The sequence below is a fragment of the Corvus moneduloides genome, chromosome 1 (genome assembly GCF_009650955.1).
Source record: "Corvus moneduloides isolate bCorMon1 chromosome 1, bCorMon1.pri, whole genome shotgun sequence".
NCBI lineage: Eukaryota > Metazoa > Chordata > Aves > Passeriformes > Corvidae > Corvus > Corvus moneduloides.
In genome coordinates, this window is record NC_045476.1 from 84,033,157 (window position 1) to 84,058,052 (window position 24,896).

General features: G+C 37.1%; 1 protein-coding gene across 4 annotated transcripts in view; it reads left to right on the forward strand.

The window, feature by feature from the left end:
- CDH18 (cadherin 18) overlaps nucleotides 1-24,896 on the forward strand; it is a 524,400-nt gene that overhangs the window by 116,258 nt on the left and 383,246 nt on the right. The window lies entirely within an intron of this gene.

Below are 24,896 nucleotides of genomic sequence, written 5' to 3' on the forward strand. Positions count from 1 at the left end.
AGGTCATCTAAATATGTTGCTCCATTATCCTGGTAAAGGTGGTCAAGAATGGTGCCTAGGAATCAATCACTAAATAGGTAGATCCAGTTAAATGATATGCAAACAGCTAGGTTCTATTATTGTCATCCACCTGACTGTTTTTCTGATTGTACCATTTTTCTTACTTTATCACATACTTTGTTCTTCATACGATCTTAAATATTTTAAATTCCATTAGAGTAAGCCACTCATTTAAAGAAGTTTCTCGTGTCATCTTCTTATACTTGTTGTCTGGCATAATAATTTTTTCATACCTATTCTTTTGCTTTTTTTCTAAACCTAAAGAAGAAAAGTGGGTTGATGGGAAAGCATTTGAAATAGGAAAATTATAATAAAAAACCCAATCTGTAAAATGGAAAATGGGGGGAAGCTAGCTGTAACATTTAAATGATACTTACAATTTCTACTCAAATAACAGTCTTAACCTTTTAAAAATTATACTGGTGGAGATTAGAGAATTGATGCATTGTTTGTGTCACTTCTCATCAAAATGTAGTGATTTTGATTTTTCTTTTTCCCACAGAATGCATAAATGTTATTTTAATTTTCAGTTTTAAAAATGTCTTCAATGTGAGTGGAAATGTTTTAACTGGTCTCAAAAATATGCATTTGGATCTCTTTGCAAAATATTCTATTCTTAAAAAAATCACGGTCCATGAAAACTAGCAATGCTTATTTATTTATTTGCTCTTTGGTGAAATGAAATTACAATTTTAAAGGAACAAGTACCAAGATTATCTGGTTTAGAATTTGATAGCTCAGACTGAATGCATCATTCATTACTGTTTAACTTATAAAAAAGAGAGTGAGAATTATGTCCTCATTTTAGTGTTGTTTTACAAATTTAGCCTGACAAAAATAGGTCTTGATTGAACTGATTGAATTGTTAGGAGGGATGGTGAAATTCAAATGTTTAATTCAGTTGGTGCTCATAGAAGAAGACAATATCTAACCTAAAGTTGGGACACAAAATTAGGCTTAATCTCAGTGAAAAATATAAAATGTTTCAAGTATTAGAAACTGCAGAAATAATATTTAAGATTTTAATCATCTGACCTGTCTAGCAAATTTGTACAGCTACTGTCATTCTGGATTAATTTGGGTTACTTGGGATTTTATATACCTCTAAGGCTCTAAGTGCAGTCTGAATGTATAGATTTAGAAGTTAAATATTTGTTCTTGTTTCAAAACAAGTTAATTAAATTTACAAGTGCAGAATTTTTATATCAGAGTGCACATCTGTGCCATTCTGAAGGTTACGCAAAATGCTGACTGACATGTGCCTCATCTTCAAAAAGGGAATATATTCAGTCACACACCTGCTCATAGACTAAGAAATGTAATATAGATCATATTCATTTTTTCATATTACATCTCATAATTTGTTCATACTGCGTCTAAGTAACTGCAGAGTCAGTTATATATGACCAAGTTAGAGAAGAATATTTTAAGGATGGGAATGCTACAGGTGTCTTTTTCAATGCCATTGAATGTCATGAAGTTCTTTTACACTCTTTTAAATGTTGAATAATTTTGGTTTGTTTCTGTATTTTCTTTTATCACATTAACATAAAAGTAAAAAGTCTCTTATAGGGAACAAAGGCAGTGGTGGGTTTTTTTCTGGTGTGATAAAAAAACAAGAATGATTGATGTCAGTGAGTCATAGTTAAAGATGTTGCTGCTTGAGTGGTGTGACACTGGCATGATCTCATTGAGTAGGTTAAAGTGTAACACAGAGAGGTGGAATAAAGGAATTCAGTTATAAGGGACTCATCAGATGACACACTCCCAAATTCACTATCTCTGACTACGATTACAATGCTGTACATCTTCAAAGCTTTTGAAGAGCTTTAGCTGTGCAGTTCTCTTTCATGTCAGCAGGAGACAAGCTTTGCTGTGATAAGACTTAGCTGACTTCCTCTCACATACTGTTTTACTGAGCAAAACAGACCCTGATCACTTTTATTATGGCATGCTATGTATTCTGAAAGTATGTTTAGGCAAGTAGTAGATTAATTAAGTAATGAAGCATATAATAGGTAATCAGTAAGCTTACATATTGTCTTAGCAGTTTCATTTTCATCTATAAATTTCTTTCTCTATTTGAGTCCCTGAACACTTAACATAAGTTTTCAATATCTCCTTGATACTATTTTGTCCTAGGTCCATATTTTCTTTTCCTTTTACTTAGATGAATATAAGAAGATTTGGATTTGTGACCTTGAATTATTAGTTGTGAAAGCAACAAAACTACTTCCATCTGAATTGGTGCTAAAATTTCTATTGATGTTATTAATTTTAGGACAGAATTCTACAGATCTGATACTCAGTGAACTAAAAGTAGGTTGCACATGTTCAGTAAATACCTGTCATAATGCTTTTAGGAAACAAATAAATAATCCATGTCTCACAAGTATTTGCTGTTTTTTAAAAAATATTCTTGCATTTAAATAAAAGATTATACTAAAATGTGAGAAAATAAAGCATCAACCACACTACAACTCAACTTGAAGTTCCAGAACTTAAAGGTAAAGTAGCTGATGGCCACCATTCACTCATTTTAGTTCAAAGGCAAATGGGCCATGAATGAAATGAAGACAACTTTCTATGGTGTAGATTTCTAGTAACATCAGAAGAGTTGTTATGGTTATAAGGAATGTTATATCACCTCTGTTTGAAGGATCTCTGATGGCTAGGAAGGATGAGTTGGTCTGGAGACAGCTATCTTGGCTTTATGGTATTGATTCAGGATAGTATGAGATTCTCTAAGACATCTTGCCATGACCTGGTGTGTAGCCCAGCTGCTCTGTTGCATCCTGAAGAAATGTAAACAGTCTAAAAAGCAAGATGCATTTAAAAAAAAACAATGGCTGAATTGTGAATACATGGACGCACTCATAACACGTGTTCTCAATTAAAATTTCCGCAGGAGTGTCATAGGATGTTGGATTAGGGACTGGTACCTAGTACATGGAAACAAATGCGATGAAGATTCTTATGTCTAGAAATAAATATATATCTTTAAAAATGTAGTAGTTTCACAGAAACATAGTGAAGACTTAATTGAATGATACATGTAACAGTGATAGAAGACAATTAATTCTGACCATGGACTGCAAGATCCAGGCACAGTCCAAAACTCATCAGTTGATTTTGCAAAATATATTCAGAAAATGAAGTCATGAAGAAAAGTAGCTAGTAGAAATGTATTTAAGCTTTGAAGAAATATACCCACTAACCTCTTTTTCAGTCAGTTAAAAAAAAAAGAAGCTTAAACATAGTTTCAAATCACCGTTTGGACCCTATGCTTTACTTTTTGGATATCATCTCTTTCACAGAAGTAATGGGTAACAATTTTCATGCTTGGTGTCCATTAAACTTCACCATGTTCTTAAGAATCATAATGAGAAATAATTGAGTACAATTTTGGATTTTGACTCATGAGCATTTATAAAGAAACTGACTAAGATGCTAAATATTATCATTTACAAACCTATAGGTAAGAAAATGACAGAGTGAATTTTTCTTTTCACTAATATTAAGATCCAACCAGCAAAAGATGTCTCTGCTCAAGTTAAGGTACAAATGAGACCATATGCCAAAGTCAACAACATGGATTTTATTTAACAGTAAATGTGAGATAGAAAGACAGAAAGAAGTAGAAAAGGGGAAAGGGAGAGGGAGAGGCAGAAGAACTGGCAGGGTGGTGGGAAGAGAAAGAGGGCAAAGGGAGAGCTGGAGAAGAGGCACAGAGGTGGGGAAAAGAGAGGTGGGGAGAGAGAGGTGAGAGGAATTCTCCTTCACCTTGGGGTTCTTGATGGTGAGGCAGGGGACTTGGTTCAATCTTCTCCTGATGGGTTCTGTGCAGAAAGAGGTGCTGTTACGATCCGGTTTAAACCCAGAAAAGCAAAGCAAACTAAGTCTCTGTGCATAAACCGAAAAGAACTCAGAAAGTTCAAAATATCCCCAGAAATGAGATTAAAACCAAACGAGGTACAACGGATTGTCGGAAAAGGGTCCGTGGACTCCGGCGAGGGGAGGAATTGCAGTCCAAACCAATATTGTTGATAAAAGCAAGCTCCCTTTATTAGCAATCCCGAGGCACTTATATAGTATACCAGCTTGTTAACTCTTAAGTGGCTTAAAACTTATCAAAGCGCATTTCTGCTTCTACATAATTGGACTTACATTGGCAAGCTTCTACATTTATGTTATGATTAAAAGAATTCAGAGTTCAGCCTCCCTTCTCCCCCGGTCAGCACATCTTATCTGCACAGCTGCATTGCTTCAAAACTCCCTTTTTGTTTCCGAGGCCTGTTTCTCACACATAGATTTTTCTCATGCAGACAGTTTCTCACACTAACCTTTGCTTGCAGGCCTATTGCTTGTATAGTTCTTTTATTGATCCCATAATTCTATCAATGATCCATGCCCCTGATCCTCTAACCATTTCCCAACAACGGATGTATTTTATTTAATAGTAAAAGAGGGAAAGAGAAGGGAAGAGAAAAGAAAGAGAGAAAGAAAAAGAAGTGTGTGTGGGGGTGGGGGAACAGGGAGAGGTGACAGGGGTTAAGTGGAAGCATATCACCCATCCGAGGGTCCCAACGACGTCTCGTTGCTCCCCTCCATCCGGCCTGCTGGTGGTGAGGGTCCCCCGTCGCCGCTGTGGCCACGCCGCTACATGCTGCCACACCACACGCCGCCACACGCCGAAGAGTGCAGACTTCCATGGATTAATAGACACTTCGGGCCAGGTGGGAACGCCCACGTGCCTCTCTTGCAAGGGCCAGCTTGACACTGTCCCTTGCAACACTGAGGGTCTGTTGCATCATCTCTGGTGCTCTGGTGCAGGGTCTGGGGACCCCTTGGCGGGGGGCGCCTGTGATGGGCCATGTCACCCCCTTCTGCTGTGGATAAGCTTCCTCCCCCTGGTGAGGACCCCTCAGCTGGGCTCCTCTGCACAGTGGAGGATGGGCAGTCACTGCACCTCTGACCAAAGGCTTTTCCAAGATACCCAAAGCTTCTCCTCCCTCCACCCTTTGGTTCAAAGGTCTGTTGGAGCCTGGCAGCTGATAGCCCTGGGGCTGTGGTCCTCATCCTGGAGGTGTTAAGCCTGTGCTTTTGTGAATGTCCCCAGCTCTGAGTTGTTACTTTATCTTATCTTCATCAGTGAGCGGTGTAAGGCCTCAGTCAGGGCCCCATCCAGGGTGCAGTAGTCTTCTCTTCAGCTTTTGTAATACAGTTTTAAAAGTCCTTTAAGAAAATGTTTAAGTCGTAAAATATAATATTTCAGTCTCTGACAGGTGCTGGGTCCACAGAGTCCACCACTATCAAATCTTTTCACTATTCATAAATTTTAGCAAACAGAGAAAGTAATGCTTGTTGTCTACAAGTTACATAGTTTCCTCATTAATTAGCATTCTATCTCCTATTGGTTAAATGATTCCCTCATTTCTTATGCTAGTCAGTCCGCATGCTCAGTCCTTCTCTTCTTTTGAGTCGGTGGGTTTCTTGGATCAGTGGGCCATGAATCAATGGCTGCAATCTTCCCCTGCTGGAATTACCTTTGACCCAGCTGGAGCTGATTTCAGCACAGTTGCTGAGTTGGTTTTATTAGATTCTTTCTTATCTTGGGAGTTCTGCCAAGTGTCCTTGTGGCCCCTAAATTTTGCATTTTCTGCACCCATTATCAGTGACACGTCCTTCTTTCCAAGCTTTGTTAACCTCCCCCTAGGTCTGAGATCATTGAATTTATCTCTGAGTACCTGGACCACCATACTACCCTTATATAGTCCCAGTTCCGGATGTTCACAGAGGCATATTTCGGGGGGTGTCGTGGTCATTGGTGGTCACAGATGCCATCTGTCCCATAACCTGGGGGGATTTGTTTGACCAATGATATACATATTAGCAGTTTCTTCTTTTCACAGTCTGTCACAGTGGGGAGATTTTGCCTGGATCCCTTAAAGAGAATGTGCTAACCAGATCTCTACCAGGCTTCTGCCAGGCCTGGAATTAGGACTTTCCTATCGTGAATTTCTCCTTCTGTGGCCTTACCTTAACAGTGTTGAGACAGGTAACTCTGCTTTTAGCTCCTAAGAACTCTTGGTTAATAATTTAAAAAAAGTAAATATCATTTAATTTCTCCACCGTAAGGTACACACTTCAGCTGTTGCAACTTTTTCTTACCACTAAGGATGTGCTGTTTAGATTAGGGGTTGGTTTGTTCAGTTTTAGATTTTTGAATTAAACAGAAAAAAATAAAAGTTTTGTATTTAGGAGAACATTTTCATGCTTAGAGTTTAACTGTTCCTGTAAAATTCTAATGTGTAAGGAAAGTTAGGATTGTAAATTGCAATTATAAATACTATAGTATTCTCTAACCTTCAACAATATCATTCCTTCTTCCTTTAGGATGCATTGTGTTTAGGCTTAAACTCTGCTCTTCACTTGAGTGACCTCACCTTGAATAATATGTTCAGTTTATATTAAACTATTAGAAAACATCCAGTGGAGGGCAACGAGGATGGTGACGGGCCTTTAGGGGAAGCCCTGTGAGGAGTGGCTGAGGTCACTTGGGCCTTTCAGCCTGGAGAAGAGACTGAGGGGAGACCTCATTGCAGTCTGCAACTTCCTTTTGAGAGGAAGAGGAGAAGTCTTCACTCTGGTGACCAGTGGCAGGACCTGAGGGAATGGCCTGAATTTGCGCCAGGGGAGGTTTAGGTTGGATATTAGGAAAGGGTGCTTCAGCCAAAGGGTGTTTCCTGGCTCCTCAGGGAACTGGTCACAGCACCAAGCCTGACAGAGTTTGAGAAGTGTTTGGACAACACTCTCAGGCACATGGTGTGGCTCTTGCATCTGGTGTGCAAGGTCAGGATTTGGACTCGATGATCCTTGTGGGTTCCTTCCAACTCAGCTTATTCTGTCATTCTGTGATATACAGTTCTAAATATATATAAAAGGAAAGTGATTTGAGGTATACATGTATGAGAACTAGAGAAGATTTTGGGTGCAATATGAATACAAACTGTGTGGATGATTAATATTCAGTGAGGCCAATGAAAATTTAATTCAACTAATTTAAGTGACAGAGCATCTCATTTTCTTTTGCACTCCCAGTATAAATGCTATTTTCATCTCCATGGTGGTTTGTATCAGCTAATTCCTGCATAACTACAGTTGCTGACAGGGAGTAAAACATTGTCTTTGCTCTTACAAGTACTCTTTGAAGCCTACAGAGCGACACCGGCACAGATTGTAAGTAATAATTGAAATTACTTTTCTGAAAGTAACTTATCTCATCCGAACACACCTTATATTTCTGTCTGCAGTAATTTTCAGTCTTGTGTCCCTTTCTGGATATACAAAGAAAGCCATAGTGAATAAGTACAGAGTGCAGGATTCATTAAAAACTGTTTGAACACTATGCAGAGGATGTGCTGAAAAAACACACAGAATGAATATTGATTCGTAATGTGTGTTGGGAGTGGGAGAGTGATGCATTTCAGAAGAAGCTTACTTTTGATTATTTAAAACATTCCCTCTGTCTTTACTGAAAGAAATCTGACTGAACTATGTATTCCTACAGGAATGTGAAGAATACTGTATATTTATAAAAAATTGTGAGAAATGGATTAGCAGGAATCTGTGTGCTTATTAAAGAGTGATAATTCTATTTTCAATTAGAGGCCAGTGAGCAGGTTTCTAGGGTTTTCTGGGGAGTTGTTTTGTTTAGTTTGTATGTGAGGTTAAAAATTGAATGCTCCTGTTAGAATGTATAAGCAAGAGAAGAGGACATACAGCAGTTGGAAAAAATAGAGGAGCAAAGTAGGTGAATAAGGAACAAAATCTGCTATTGTAGTTTTTTAAGTTTCTAAGGAATATCTGTCCCTTTTGATCTCACTTTCTCTAATGACATGAGAAATATTAAAAAAAAAAACCACAGAAAGATGAAATTCGATTTATTACCCCAAATGTAAGTCAGCATATTTTTCATTACATCCTTGCTCTTTCATGCTTTCTCTGACCCTGTGAGTCTTTGTGTTCCAGGCAGAGTTTAACAGCATTTCAGGCAAAGAAGGGCCACTGTTTTCCCTCCTGGCACAAGGTGCGGCTGGTAATCCTGGCTGGGTTTTTTGGACAATCAGAAAGAACCCAACAAGAAGAATGGCACTGAGCCAGGTTACTCTACCTGACTACTATTGAATGGGGACTATCCATCACCACCATCGTATCATCATGGATTTTTTTTTCAATGTTTATTGCTTCTGAAGGAGTACTTAGCACAAGAAGTCACTGTAAAATTCTGTTGCTTCCTCAGGCTCTTCACGCCATTTTACATAACTAGATAATACAGATGAGTTGCACAGTAGTGATTAATGGGAGACAGCTGACTATTTGCAGATTTTGTTTGTTATTAATTATGTGCAGTCTTTATGATTAGATCATTATTTTAAACCAATTAAGTGTCCCTTGATGGACTCCTGAGTTGTATCTAGTTATAATAATTGCTGAAAATATTCTTGTGAGATTGTTACAGCTCACTGTGATATGTGCTTAACCTTGTCTAAACATTGTGAAAACAAAATAATTAATCATTAGTCATATAAATATATATATTAAAGATGTTATGCTTTATTACTTTTTCTTTCTTTTACTTTTACATCTCGAGTTCTTTTTACTCAGAATTTGAATTGAGACGCAGGAGAGCGAGTATTCTTGTTCGGACTTAGTTGTTTATTATATCTTACAGTAATACAGCTACACAGAGTGTGCTTCTATGTTGGAAGGGTGGAAAATGGCCATGAGTTTTACTTTTCCAAGCTTTTTAAAGTCTAAACTAGCCAATTATAAGATATGTTTTACTTACAATCCAATTACTAAATTTTCATGTTCTGCAGTGCAGAACTTTTGACCCAATGACATAACATTCAGGTTTGTGAAGAAGAAGGAGAAGGTAGAAGACATAAATCCACACCCAAAATCCTCCATATTGTAACCTATTCTTACCTATATCTTCTAAACTTAATTTTCTACTTTCCTACGTATTCCACCCAGTGACATAACTTTTAATCACACAGCAACAACCTCAGTGTTATCACACAATTTAGGAAACTTTTCACAGGGTTTTGGATTGAATACAGTGTGTTTCTGAGGATCACTGCCTCTCAGCACTGAAAGGCTGAAATTCACAGAATCCAAGGTTCCAACAATGCTTCTTAAAGGTAAATTGGCACCATCCAATGTCTAAATACTGGATGCAGATTTGAAGAAATAATCTGACTTTTCTCTGTGGACAGTAATTGCAACCTGCATCTGGTGAAATCACTTTTCTGATTTAGAATAACAAGAACTCTGGTTCTTGAAAAGTTATGGGACAGAGAACAAATGGACAGAAGTTCCAGAATTATTTCATTATGTTGATATGCTTTTATTTAGAGATGTATGCCTCATACAAAATATTTTTTGGATGGGATGAGATTTACTAAGAGAGAGACTCACTCTAGGCTGCATGAACAAGCCTATGTGTATGAATAGTTCCTAAACAGAGTCCTCTTGGACAACTCATTGGATAAATGCTCTTCTTCAGAGTCCTGTTTCTCTGCAGAGACTGCCTTTTGAGCACAACATTCAGCTTTAAGTCTGTGACCTAATTTCAAACATAGTATGTTTTCATTAGCCTTCTATACTTAGTTTTTCCCCAATGGATGTTAGAATTGCTTTTCTTCCTGTGTTTTTAGTAGTATGCTTCAAGAGACGCTCTTAATGAGCAGTAAGTAGTGTGGCATCCTACACTGAAGGGGAAAGGAAAACCCAAGATTTGTAGATGCCCATAGCTGAAAAGCAACAACAAAAATCAGAGCGCCCACAAATACTTACAAAGTGTTATTAATACATTATGCACACAACATGGAAATTGGTATGAGCTATTCCCTTTTCTTATAGTATAAACCCAAAGCAGTGGATTCTAAGTAAGGGGTAGAGTGAAAGAGAAGAGGGAAGGAAGGAAGGAAGGAAGGAAGGAAGGAAGGAAGGAAGGAAGGAAGGAAGGAAGGAAGGAAGGAAGGAAGGAAGGAAGGAAGGAAGGAAGGAAGGAAGGAAGGAAGGAAGGAAGGAAGGAAGGAAGGAAGGAAGGAAGGAAGGAAGGAAGGAAGGAAGGAAGGAAGGAAGGAAGGAAGGAAGGAAGGAAGGAAGGAAGGAAGGAAGGAAGGAAGGAAGGAAATGATAGCCTTTTGTTTTGTTTTCCATTTGCATGGATGTATTTCATTTCATAAGGTGCTGTGTGGGGTACAGTCATTTGGGAAATACAGACCTTCTGACAATCAGTAGGCCCATTTTGACTCCCAGAAGCAGAAATTGAATTAAATAATCTGTCACAGTATTAATATTAGTAATGCTTTCTTCTTCAGTGCTCTGAGAATTTAGTTTCTTGGCTTTTGAGTATAAAATGCAATAAAGTAGCAATTGTATGGATATCTTCCATATATCTTCATATATATGAAGGCAGTATGTATTTTTAGGCAATGAAAACGTTGCGTCGGCAGATAATGGTTGGAGAACCAATTCCCCCAATACTATTTCAGTAGGTTTATTTATGTTTTTTTCCTAGCCATCACTGCACATTTATAATTTGGTTTTGCCTCAGTTGTGTACTCCTTCATTTTCAAAAGTAATTTAACTTCTTTTTTATTCTTTTCAAAAAGAGAAGACTCAGTTTTCCCCACTCAAGTTAATCACAGTTATACTAATTTCAGTTCATTCTCTATTTTGTGTGGAAGATGTCAAGACAGAAGCAGTGGAAATAGTTCAGATTTGTCCTCATCATACTCATACAGAATCAAACTGTCCACAGCAATGAAAACAGGAATTTTGTACGTGAGGAAGAAAGGTACATTGCTCCTTTTTTTACCATATACTCACTGAAACAGCAACTTCCATTGATGTAACTTCACTGGTGAATTCAGACCTTGTTGTTTGTGAACACTGTAGCCAAAAACTTCACAAGCAGATTCTTGCTCATTTTGTTTTCGATAGTTTAATTTACTCAGCTTATTTTGTGATCATGCGTTCTATAGTGTTTGGGAATCTGTTTGCTGATCTAATTACACAGATATCTAATTACACAGATATGAAGGAATTCAGAATAGCAAATTCATTTATGGAAACACTGATACTCGCCTGTGTTCTCTGAAGAACGTCCCGTATTTCTACAATAAAGTTTATGTTCTAATATTATCTTCTGCCATAGGATTTTACTTGCAGAGAGTGTCCTATCATATTGATACTTGCTTATTTTTATCTTTTCTCACCAGAAGTGGTTATTGTTATTCTCTACTGTGCCATTGCAACAAATCTTACTGGTAGCAGGACTTTTGGTTCTCATGACATGTTTTTCTGCTTTTCAGATATTGTTTTCTGAAACACCCTTTCTCATTGTGCTGGGGCATTTATGTCAGTTGTTTATAAGCAGAAAAAAAAGTGATTCTGGTAGAAGGGGAAAGCCTTGGCTTATTGTTCCTGTTTCTTGCCATGAATACTCTAAGGAAAAATTCCAATCCACTTGTGAATGGGAACAGTGCCCACATAGCAGATGGCTATGAGTGAAAGCATACAGAAGACCATGTCTGCACATCAAATACGTTTACTGAGGGCCAACTTCCCAGGCTAACATTTCATGTGTATGCAACTCTTGTGCCAGCAATTGGAAGGATATGCTACTATTAGTAATTTCCTAAAGAAATCTAACTTGGAGAAATTACAACATTTTTCTGCATAAAAATCTGCCTAAGAAGTCTTCCATGAAGAAAAAGGAAACATTTTATTTTTCATATGAGATTAATAACAATTTTTAAGTTCTCTTTTTAAAACTGTGCATGAAAATTTTAAATAAAACCAAAAAGAAGTAAATGAATTATCATTGAACAGAAGAAGAATTATTACATAAAAATAACACAGGTGTTTGTGCCCGAATTATCATAGCACTAATAGCTGAAAGTGAAATGCACTGGTTCCTCTGAGATTTTTTTTTTCTGTTGAAAAACTATTTTATTATCAGATTCTACAAAGCTTATCTGTATCATTACATTACTGCAGAGGAACTTGCTCACACAGATACAATTGCTGAATGTCACCACTGCCTTGCTTCATTAAAGTCTGTTCCTCTGTTGCTTCTTATGGGACACACTTATCACTGTCATTTGTTTCATAATACCACTATGTCTATTGATAAAATCAGCGAACAAATCCAGGGTAATCTGTTCTAGATACTTGTCCTTGAACCGTGTTTTTCGTACCAGCTACACACGATTGTATGATTTGAAATAAATACAGATATTAAATCTACTTAGGATCTTGGTCAAGTGAAATAATGAATAGGTGGTCTTAAACATCTCCAGTACAAGAAAAATGATGGAAAGTGACTACAGTATTTAAATGAGTACAGAATATGGCTTTTAGGGTTTTGGGGTTTTTTAAAATTTTTATTTTAATGAGTAAACCAGTGTCCTTACACTTTAAACTACACAATAAGTACAGGGAGGATGATTAACTGAAAGTTAATATCAGGTTATCATTGCAGTCAAGGATATACTACTTGAATAGATGCTTTATTGAAAGCATTATTAAAATATTTTTAGCATTAGCACACATGTAATAGAAAGAAATATTTCTCTACAACTTGATTTTTTGCTAACCAGTTGTTCTGTATTTTAGAACCTTTTCAATTTGGATTGTGGCAATTTTTAAATATATACTTAAATATATTTATTATTTTTATTGGAAAGATTAGATATTGAAGCCTGTAAGCCTCTGTTTCATGGGTTAAAATCTGGAGGAAAAAAAAATGAAAATACAATGCTCATTTATTCTTTTGGTAAAAGGAGGTAGCGTCAGATACTTCCTTATATACTATTATCCACCTTCACTCTTCTTTATTCTGGTGAGAATGTAATCTTTTGGGAAAATGGGAATCTCATTGCTTCTTTCAGTCTTATATTCTTTCAAAAAACTCAGGTAGTAATACTGACAATCAAAACAAGTTTGGTACCTGCCAGGAGATTACTCTATTGTATAAATTATGGTAATCTTTGGGAAGCATTTTTTGAAAACCCCATTCAAATTACAGACTGGGTTTATTTTGAATTACAGAAAGATCTGCAAATATGTCACTGAGAAGAAAATTTAATTAAAGCTGTTTTTTGGGTCTGTTAAAAATACTCAGCAGGCATTGGTAGACTTCAGAAGCCAGGTCTCTTGGCATAAGGTACTACCATCTGAGTAAATATGATAAAATCTAAAACATAGATTACTTAGACCACCTAAAGGAATGCATTACCTGCTTCAAGATAGGGCTTTCCATAACCTTAATTGAACCTCAATACTAAAAAACATGCTTTTTGTTTGAATTTTGCAGAAAAGTCCATGGCATCTTGAAAGGTAGGAGAGATGCGACTGCAGATACATAGAAATTCCATTTTAGGCAGGATACAGAACCTCTGACTTAATTTTCAAATTTATTCCCTTCTTCTCCTTGTAAGAACTGGTTCCATCCTCCTCTCTCCTACAGAAAAGATTTGTTTTAAAAGGGTTTTGCCAATTACTTTTTTGTTGTTGTTAATCACTAGCATCTGATTACATTATACAATGTGTGGTCTGGACTACCACAGAATTATTTCACTTCAAGTAAAACTTTAGCAATTCAGCAAGCTATGTATATTACTTGCTAATAAATTAGCCATATCTTCTTGTTTACTTTATTATATTTACTCACAAATCTTTGTCTAGGCGGTGAATTAAAAGATCACTGTTTAATATATTAAAGATATTAAGATTTGACATTAATAAAATGAACAATGCTTAGTACAACCATTATAGCCTAAAGCAATTTGAATAATTACATACCACTTTGTCTAGAGAAAACCATTTGTAGCAGCTCTTGCTTTTTCAAATGAAAGCAGAGTGAAAAATCCAAATGCTATGTTGATAAGTGTTTTGTAAAACCTGCTGATTCCATTGCATATGTGTGGATAAGACACCTCAACAATGATATTCTCTTAACGTTATTTATAGCTGCAGCAAAAAGCAAATGGTAAGTGCACTCAAGTGCACAGAATGTTAAGTGTATAAAATGACAGCTAAAAAGAGATCTATGTACTCAGAGGAGAAATAGCCTTTAGGGTGTTCACAGCAGGAAGAACCCCGGAGAGCAGATGAAAGCAGGTGTAGAAATGACAGACTATTTCTTCTTTCCATTGAAGATGTTGAGAATTTAGTTCAAGGGATTGTAGTTCCAATCTACTCATTTTTCACATTTCTTTCTTTGACTTTTTCTGTGATTAGAAAGGATTATAATAAAATATTTAATTTAAAGAAGATGCAGATTAGGTAACCTGACATGGTGACCTTGAAGATCTGACAAAAGCTTCAGAAGAAAATACCCAACAGAGGGGGGGAAAAAAAAGAACCAATTATAAACTGGGGGGAAAGGGGAATTCAAACCAGACAGAAACCCAGAATGTCTCTAAAAACACACTTAAACTAGAACATGGCGTTTTGATGAAAGGTTAGTAAAATGTTAAAAATATATAGAAAAACCCACATTTTTATACCATGCTTACCATTGTATAAAATGGCAAAAAATAACTATCACATTTATTTGCCTGAAGAAAACCAAGCTGAGTGACCCCAAGCTGCGTGGGAAATATGAGACGCCTGAGGAATGGGCTGCTATCCAGAGGGCACTGGTCAAGCCTGAGAAGTGGGCCCATGGAAATCTCATAAGGTTCAAGAAGTCCATGTACAAGGTGCTGCACGCAGGTCAGGGCAAACTGCGCTGCTAATACAGGCTGGGGATGAATAGGTCGAGAGCAGCCCTGCGGACACGGGCTTGGAGTGGTTGGTTGGTGAGAAGCTGAACATGCATTGGCCATGTGCACTCTCAGCCCAGAGTGTCAGAGACTGAAATATTATAATTTATGAATTAAATATTTTCTTGAAGGACTTTTAAAACTGTATTACAAAAGATGCAGAGAAGACTACTGCACCCTGGATGGGGCCCTGACTGAGGCCTGACACTGCTCACTGATGAAGATAAGATAAAGTAACAACTCAGAGCTGGGGACATTCACTGAGCATAGGCTTAACACCTCCAAAGGTGGAGACCACAGCCCCAGGGCTATCAGCTGCCAGGCTCGCACAGACCCTTGCACCAAAGGGTGAAGGGAGGAGAGGCTTTGGATATCTTGGAAAAGCCTGTGGTCAGAGGCCCAGTGACTGCCCATCCTCCACTGTGCAGAGGAGCCCAGCTGAGGGGTCCTCACCAGGGGGGAGGAAGCTTATCCACAGCAGAAGGGGGTGACATGGCCCATCACAGGCGCCCCCCGCCAAGGGGTCCCCGGACCCTGCACCAGAGCACCAGAGATGATGCAACACACACTCAGTGTTGCAAGGGACAGTGTCAAGCTGGCCCTTGCAAGAGAGGCACGTGGACGTTCCCACCTGGCCCACAGCGTGTATTAATCCACGGGATTCTGTACTCTTTGGCGTGTGGCAGCATGGCGCGGCGTGTGGCAGTGTAGCCATGGTGGTGATGGGGGACCCTCACCACCAGCAGACCTGATGGAGGGGAGCAACGAGACATCATTGGGACCCTCAGATGGGTGATCTGCTTCCACCTAACCCCTGTCACCTCTCCCTGTTCCCCCGCCCCCACGCACACTTCTTTTTTCCATTTCTTTCTTTCTTTTCTCTTCCCTTCTCTTTGCCTCTCTACTATTAAATAAAATACATCCATTTTTTGGCATCAACATCTAACCTAGTTTGGTTTTAATCTCATTTCTGGGAATATTTTGAACCTTCTAAATTCTTTCCGGTTTTTGCACAGAGACTTAGCTTGCTTTGCTTTTCTGGGTTTAAACCGGATAGTAACACAGAGAGCCAACAGTATCCTGGGCTGTAAAAAGTCAAGTGTGACTAGCAGGTCTGTGGAGGAGATTGTTCTTCTCTACTCTGCCCTCATGAAACCACACCTGGACTACTGCAACCAGCTCTGGGGCCCCCAGCAGGTGGAAGATATGCATCAATTAGAATGGATCCAGAGGAGGGCTACAAAAACATTAACAGGGGATGGGGGACCTCTCCTGTGAGGACAGGCTGAGAGAGCTGGGTTTGTTCAGCCTTGAGAAGAGAAAAGTTCAGGCAGACCTTGTTGCAGTCTTTCAGTACCTAAAGGGGTCTTATGAGGAAGACAGAGATGAACATTTTAGCAGAGCTGGCTGTGATAGAACAAGGATTAATTATTTTAAATTGAAAGAGATTAGATTCAGACTAGATGTAAGAAAGATATTTTTTATGATGAAGGTAGTGAAACACTGCAACAGGTTGTTCAGAAAGGCGGTAGATGCTCTGTCCTGGGAAACATTCAAGATCAACCTGATCTAGTTGAAGATGTCCTGATCATGGTAGGAGGGCTGCACTAGATGACTTTTAAAGCTCTCTTTCAGCCTAAACCATTACATAATTTTATTCTATGATAAAATCAATCTCTCATACTCCATCAGTTTCTTTAACCACCTCACTTTAATCATGATGTGGCTTAGAAGTTGAGCTTTATCTAATCTACCACTTCAGCTGCTTGGATGTATTACACTAGTGGTAGTATTTTCTAGCTAGTGTCACAAGACTTACATCAGAGCTACTTTAGGGGAATAAAGAGAAGAAAACTTCTCAGAATGGTTCTATTCTAAATATTTAAATTTATTCAAAGTAAACTTAGACTCATTTATTGAATTTTTCTGAGTGCACATGTAAATTTTAACATGATAATTGAAACACCAGTATTTACAGTAGTGTGCCAACAGAAATTCTAGACATTTTCAGAGATACTTCAAAATCATCCTATCCCTTGTCTCACATTAGTGTTAATTTCAAAAATATGTGTTTAGATAATATTATGTGTGTATTTTTTTACTAAGTTCTCAAGTAATTGGAAAAAACACATGCGTAAGAGAGCTGGTTTTCATGTTTTAGGAAAGACTGGTGCTTCTAGTTATGAAAGGAATACTTAACTTCTTTTCTTCTGCTGACTAATGAAAATTTTGTGGGGAATAACCCGATCTTGCTGCTGCATTATCATTTCAGAGCTTCTGGTGCAAATGTGTGATACTGCCTTGTATCTGCTGTAAGGACAAACTCAAGTTATTGTCCAGTGAATGAATTGTTCTTCCAATAGTGTGTAATAATCACATTTTTTGAAGTGTCCCAGAGTCCCATCTGATCTCCTCTTGTGTGTTTACTGTAAATTGGAATTTTTGTTATAGTTGGCATGTCAGAGATTTCCTACATCAGTCTGTTCAACACTGGCTAAATCCCATTTCTGTCTGTTTTCAGCCACACCAGCAAATGTAATAAACTTGGTTGAAAAAGAGCTTGCATTTCCTAAGATTTCTCTCAATGTTTCTCTACACTGTACATTGTAATAGCAAACAGAGAATAATCACCCACACTGCAGGGATCATGTAACTCAGCAGCAGGAGGAGGATGTAATTTACTGTAAGGCAAGGAAAAAAAATTACCTGATGATTGCTGAGGTTATATCTTTCAAGTAAAACAGGAAGAAATGAACAGGGTTTGGTTGTTTGGTTTTTTTTTTTTTATAATTTTATATAATGCAGAAGAACAGAGAACTGTAAGAATAATTTGGTAGTGCCTAGTTAAGGACTGGACTCCATCTTAAGGGTCTTTTCCAACCTAAATGATTCTATAATTCTAGGAGATTGCTAAAAATATAATTTTGTGCTACAGTTTAATAAAATCTGTAAAACTCTAATGTTAAGCTTTGGATCTCTCTGCTTATAAAGGTGATCTGATCTCAGTGTTCTATTTAGTATGCACCCAGAGAATAAGGCTGGTCAGTAAAAGAATCCTCAGCCAAGCTAGTGGAGCAAGAGTTGTCTCTATTTGTCATATGGCTTCTACAAGGGCTTAAAAGGCAGCATGCAGTGCTGTAGCAATTTCTTGGTTGGTATATTATTATTATTATTATTATTATTATTATTATTATTATTATTATTTCACTGCCAAAACATTGGAGGTTATGCATATGCAGATGGTCTTTATTGATTAGCCCAGTAATTTCTGAACTGCAGGCATCAGATCTTTGCCCTTGGGGAATTAGCAGCAAGTCATCTCCCTCCAGAAGTGACTTTGATCATGTTCAGCTTGGTTGTAGCTTGAAGTTTAGACACTGTTTTACAGGGATTCTGTATTACATATATATAGACAGAAGCATTATGGCTGAAGGCATGAGAAATATGTACTGATTTTGTTTACTACTGTCAGGTAGAAGTGTCAAGGCAAAACCTTAAAAATATAAGCAGTAACAGCTCTCAAGTCCAAATAAGAAGGAGGAGATTTGCGTTTTAGACTGTAAAAAGGGAAGGGCAAGAAGAATAAGGAGATGGACACAACTTACCAATTTTAAAAACAGAAAGTAGGAAAATATGTTAGTGGTTATTGACTGGAAACAATGAAAAATTAAATGTGAATAGCTGTATAAACTGCCCAGTTACTTAAGCACAGAACCTGGGAGGGAAGAGATAAAAGAATGATCACAATGCGAAGAGAAAGGGAAACAGAGAAACAACAAGCACGTAGCAAGAGAACAGACAGGTGAGCTTCAGGCAAATTACAGAAGTAGAACACAGGGCTAAAATATTCATACCTGAATAAGTAAAGGTACAGAATTATATAACAAAGGCTTTTTTTTTTTCTCCTGAAGGTGAATGGTAGCAGAGCATAGTCAGACAACAAGTGCATGGGTTACCTTTGAAAAACAGGATATGGGACCAGGTTGCTTCCTGCATTCCAGGTGTTTTGGATAACAGAAAAACATGCCTTCACATTACCACTATATATATATACATATATATATATATATATATGTGTGTGTGTGTGTGTGTATGTGTATTTATGCAAATGTATATACACATATATGTGCATTTTTACATGCATATGAAGAGTTGGATATGGGTCCAAACCTGCTGTAAATTTTCATTCTTTAAATATATATGTTGGTACTTTAAAATTATACACATTTGTTAATTTGCCATGATTTTATTTCATTCATTTTCTTCTCTTCACTATGTCCTTACTTTGATTAAGTTTTTTAGAATAATGAGGGACACATTTTAGAATAATGAGGGTCATTTACAGTCAAGTTTAAATCATTCTTTTGAAGAAATTATGTGATGTAATGCTGAAACAAAGAGAAGTGCATCCTGGAAGAGCTCTTTTCAGTCTTAGATGTTTCTTCAATTCCAACATAAGACTCTACTAGTTCTTACAGCCTTGTTTCCAACATTAAACTGGCAGAAATTTAGGCATATTTTTACTCTGTTTTCTTTAAGAAAATAAGCCAACACCCCTGGGAATACATGTGTAGTTCCTGTGATTTAATAGCTCTGAGATTTATATACTGTGCCTGATTGTGAATCTTTTACAGACAGACAGTTGCTCAAATGAGTAACACGTCTAATGTCAACAACTGTGCAATAGCTGTATGCTCGATGGAGTTCTGCTGTGTGGAAAGTATCTCCACTAATTTCTGTAGAACTCAAATAAAGTTCTTGTGTACTTGATCCATAGAGAGGTGCTGACATTCCTAAACTTGTCAAGTTTTAGTTCTTCAGACAGATAGTTGTCCTGTGAGAGTTCCTTTTGTTTTGCATGCTAAGGAGAATCATAAAGGGAGCACAATGATCTTCATTCTTATTCATTAACAAATTATGTCAGAAAAGATTTTTGGGTCTAGTGCAATAATTATACTTTTTTCCTGCCTCTTGGCTTCCTATTGGAAGTTTATACAAAGAAATAATTCATACATGCAGATGTGTGTCATAACTTTCACATGTTGCATTATTTGTTTCCTGTGGCTTTTCTGTTGAATATATTGCCTTTTCAGACCTTTATACTCTCTGCCCAGTCTGTGTAAGGTCATAGTCTTCTTCTGCCTTTGCTGTTGTCTTACCTATCCTACCACTGGTATCCTTTGTTCTTGTCTTTTTTTTCCTAAGTTATTTTTTGCCTCTGTTTTTGAAGAATTCAGAGTGGACTGATAACCTTTTAATACAGATTCACCAACAACCTTTACCACTATATTGTTAGACCATAATTCAGTGTGGGGTTTTTTTCTTGTAGGAAAAATCTTTCAAATCTTGCATATAAAACACTACTTTTTCCCTGTGAAATAATTTATAGGGGATTATATGGTCTGCATAAAATTCTGTTTTGTCCACAAGAAAATGACTTTCGTGTCCTGTAGAGCAGTCAGGATGATTTCTGGCAATATTTCATTTCTCCTCTGTGACTTCTCACTGACTAGATGCAGTACACCATAAATGCATTCTCATCAGAGTTTGTTTATGCATAGCAGTGTTGGAAGTAATAATCACTTGGGCTTTCTAGCATATGAGTCAGTAAATACATAAACAGGTACAGATTTATGACTCTGCACTTCAGAGTATCACAATGCTTGATGCATAGTGCAGTCAACTTTATCTGAATGTCACAGAGGATAGGGAATATATCTGTAATACCAAGGTCATTTTTGATGTAATTAATGGGTTGGGATTTCTTTTGTAACACAGTTTCAAATAACTTGATTTCTCCTAATCAGGGTTATTGGCTATGGAATGGGTATCCTTGAAATATGTAAATTATCCTGTGAAATACAGGCATGCAGCTATTAAGTGTAGGCTGATGTCGTTTTACCAGTGTGAATATTTTAGTGGATAGCATTTCTCGTGGAGATATATTCACTCTTTAGCAGGTAACACAAATTTCAAAGTGTTTATTCACATTACGAGTGTTAGTGAAGCGTTTTTTGGTGCAGTTAATGGAGGAACTCTGCTCTCAGTGGATTAAATATTTCAGTCTGCAAAACTGCCAGGTCTCACTGTTCACAAAGTAACTACACTTTATCTCACCTTCACCAGTTTTGCTGAGCTCATATGAGGTACACATCATTATTTTGCAGTGCTTTGTTTTGTGCCAGAGAAATATGTCACGACTGTAACAGCTACAGTAGTAGACCAATACTTCTTTTCCTTTGCAAGTGAGAGTGATAAACTTAGATAATATTCCAGGAACCTCATCTACATATCTATATTTTTTTATATGTAAAAGCAATCTTCTCAGTTGTGTCTTACTGAAGAAAAATAGTGGGAGAAAAATAGTGACTTATAGTGTTTCTGATCAGAAAGCAAACCTTGTTCTGTTTCACAGGTGGAGCTAAGACATTAGAAGAGATACCTTTAATAAGTAGGCATTATTTTTAGCATTGAATTTAAGCTGGCATGAAACTTATACAGCAACTGTGGCTATTTAACAAATGTGAAAGTGAATGGAAGATCCATTCTGGGACACTGTGTGCTACATTCTGCACGGTTCTATTAGTCACATAAGAAAAGCCTGATAACAGGCCTTGCTCTTCAGAATTTTACTTAGTGCTATTCTTTGTGATAAGTCTTTAGCTGCTCATGTGCCAGGTGAGTCCTTGAAAGCTATTTTAGTTATGAACTCTTACTATTCAATGTCTGGAAATGCTGTGGTAGTCTGAGCTTGCCTTGGAAATTTCAACAGAAATAAATCTTACTGAAAAAAAGATTAATTCTGTTTCATTTCAACCTTAAGCAAACCTTGGATTGTGTATATTTAATTAGATTTCATTGTTGTTGAATACATACAAGGGAAGCTTTAATGAATAACATAAGCATAGATTATCATCTCCTCTGGCCATCATGCTTGGATCTCCTGAGGAAAATTCCTTAATGATTTGTAATTTGCAAATTGTTGAACTTCCAGCATCTTTTTTTTTTCTTTTTTTTTTTAGCAAATTATTCAGGTCAATCTATGAAGATGTATTACCACATCATTATTCTTCTATTCACTGGGTGTTCTGTCTGAACACAAGAAAAAGCTAATTTATTGTGAAGGTGACCAAGTACTGGCAAAGGTTGATCAGAGAGGTTGTAGATTCTCCATCCTTGGAAACAACCAAAAGGCCACTGGACATGGTGCTTAGCAATCTTCTCTGAGTGAGTCAAATTGGGCAGAGAGTTGGACCAGATGACCTTCAGATGTTCCTTCCAGCCTAAACCATTCTGTGGTTCTGTAATACTGGAACTGTTTAAGAATGATAATTGATTGTCATGTATTGATTACTTCAATTTCTCAGTAGAAAATGTTTATGTTGTCATCATCTCTACACAAGAAATTTCCTGATTCAGTTTTTGCAATCCCTAGTAGAACTGCCTTTCAAGAGCTTTATATAACTTAGCTATATTTGGCTACAAATTATTAGAAGAAATTATGTATGATGGCAGAGTTTGAATAGATTAACAACAAAATCTTTTCCGGAAGAATTTTTTGCCATATATTCCTTTGTTTTCTGCATTCTAAATAGTAAACAACAACCTTAGCAGAGACTGTCCTCTTCCAGCAGCCTGCTTGTTTGCAAACCATGCGTATTCAGGAGCTTTGTTATCACTCTCTCTACCACTCTTAAGCTGTAATGCAGACTAGAATTTAGTAGGGGGATTTGTACTCACTTTTATTTCCACAGGCACAGAAAGTATGAGTAGGACCGTAACTTCTGGTTCGGAGAGTGCAGCAGGTTACCAGAAGCAACATATCCCTGTATATGGCAGGCAGTTTGCAGTACAAGCAACTACAGAAACTTCCATTTTTATACTTTGACTGTCCTCAGTTTATCTATGCATCATACCCAGCATTAGGATATATTGTGGCTTCTAGTCAGTCTTAACACAGGAAACATATAGAAAGAAGGATGTCTCTGTGTAAATTGGTTAGCAATATATGGGTGGTTCCAGGTGGGTGCTGCAGCATCAGAATGAGCTGTCTCCTGTGGAGGCATGAAAGGCACTGAAGAACATGCAATTTCTTGCCACTTTGCCAGAGAGCCTGAGCACTGATGCTGTATCTGAAATAATGAGGTTCAGCAGAAATACTGTAAGAGCTTAGATTAGTTCCATTCTCCTTTTGATTGAAAAGATGTCTTGAATTTTGGACATGGCTAAGAAGAACTGGAAGATCAAATAATGCTTGATTAAGTTGAAAGGCTCCAAAGTCAAGAGTCGTAATTCGTACAACAAATCATGATTTCACAGACAGATTTGTATTTAAATAAATAATAACAAATGAGGCACTTAACTTACGTAAGACTGTAAGTTCTCTGGCTGATTACAGCAGTAGTGCCTAGTCCTTCCTTCCTTGTTGGAGTATCACCTGGCCAATCAATTGCTCTAAGAATGTACCACTAGAATTAAACTTACTTGGGGGCAGAAGAAATCACAAGGTTGAGTATTAGGATATGTGGTCATTAATTTGGACCACTTATGATCATTACATTGATAGTTCCTGAGAACAGCAGTGACCATGAAGTTGTAGATTAGACAAAGCCCAAAGATTGGCACATAATAGATACCAGCATTATTTTTAACTAGCAATCAAAAACTACAGCATGGGTCAGATTAAGAGGAATTTAATTTTCTGAAAATTTGGTTTAGGAAAATTGCAACATCTCACTTGGGTCTCCACTTTTTCTTCTTCTTCCTCCCTTGACTCTTTTTCCCTATTTTGCCATTACACGTTTTTGCTGTCACTTACAGTTATCTGACTTTATTGTTTACCATTAAGACTCTTCAAAGTTGTTTTCTTGGGTATGTTGGCATGATATTGTATGTGAATTCTTTTAATATTTTCATGATTTTGATGATTTCCTAACTTTATTGTATTTATAATGAGTAACTAAAGTTAGTAGCTTCAATAAGCGGGTATTGATGTAGAAAAGAGCAAACCGTCTAACCACTTGAAAATTTTCAAGATCGCTCTGAATATTGACATAAAAACTAGTAAAAACCAGTTGAGTATGCAAAGAAAAAATTAGGGCAGTATACTACCAAACTTAAAAGAAGCAATGTAAATTCAATCAAAATTACATTAATTAGTAACAGCATGAGACTGCAATTGAATAAATTCCAGTAGACCAGATAATCAAATTTTAAGGGCTGAATTACATATGGAGCTTTTGCCGATTAGCTCCATGCATAATGATTTTTTCTTCCCAAAATAAGGACCTTCTTTTTTCAATCTTGGTACCACTGGACATTTTACCCTTATGTGATCCCTATATAGAATGATCCAGTGAGAGCTTAAAAGCTAAAGAGAAAAATTCAGGTAGCTTTCTGTTGATTGTAATCACAATTAAGTGGTTCATCCAGGTAAATAAAAAATATAAATTAGAAATGATGGTACATATTAATGGTTTATCCAAGGGAATAACTCAACATTTGAAGTCAATCACAACTTAATATAGAGCATATTTGGAATTTATCACTGGATGAGGAAGAAGACAGGATTCTTACAGTGTGATGAACCATTAGTTCAGGTATCGTGAATAACTCAGATACAGATTTTTTTTTAGCTGTTTTTACATCCGCTTGACACTCTTGTTCTCCATCACGGCCCACAGCTAATGATGAAAGAACAGATGTTATCTCTTTTTCTGTGCACTCAGGTTTGTTTTGCTTTTTAGACAGGCCTAGTCCAAATGTAGACCTGTAGAGAGAAGTGAGCATTACAAACAGCAAAACTGTAGACACAAAACTGTGTCCTGTGTGTGTTTATGCATAATTTTTCTTTTTGGTTATTTTTTCTGGAAAGTGAGTTAATTGTGGTTTAGTGGGACTCCAAAATGTTTCCTGGATCTCGTCAGAAAGAGTTTACACAATATATTTTAGATAACAATATTTCTAGTAATTCTGGAATTCATCCATGAA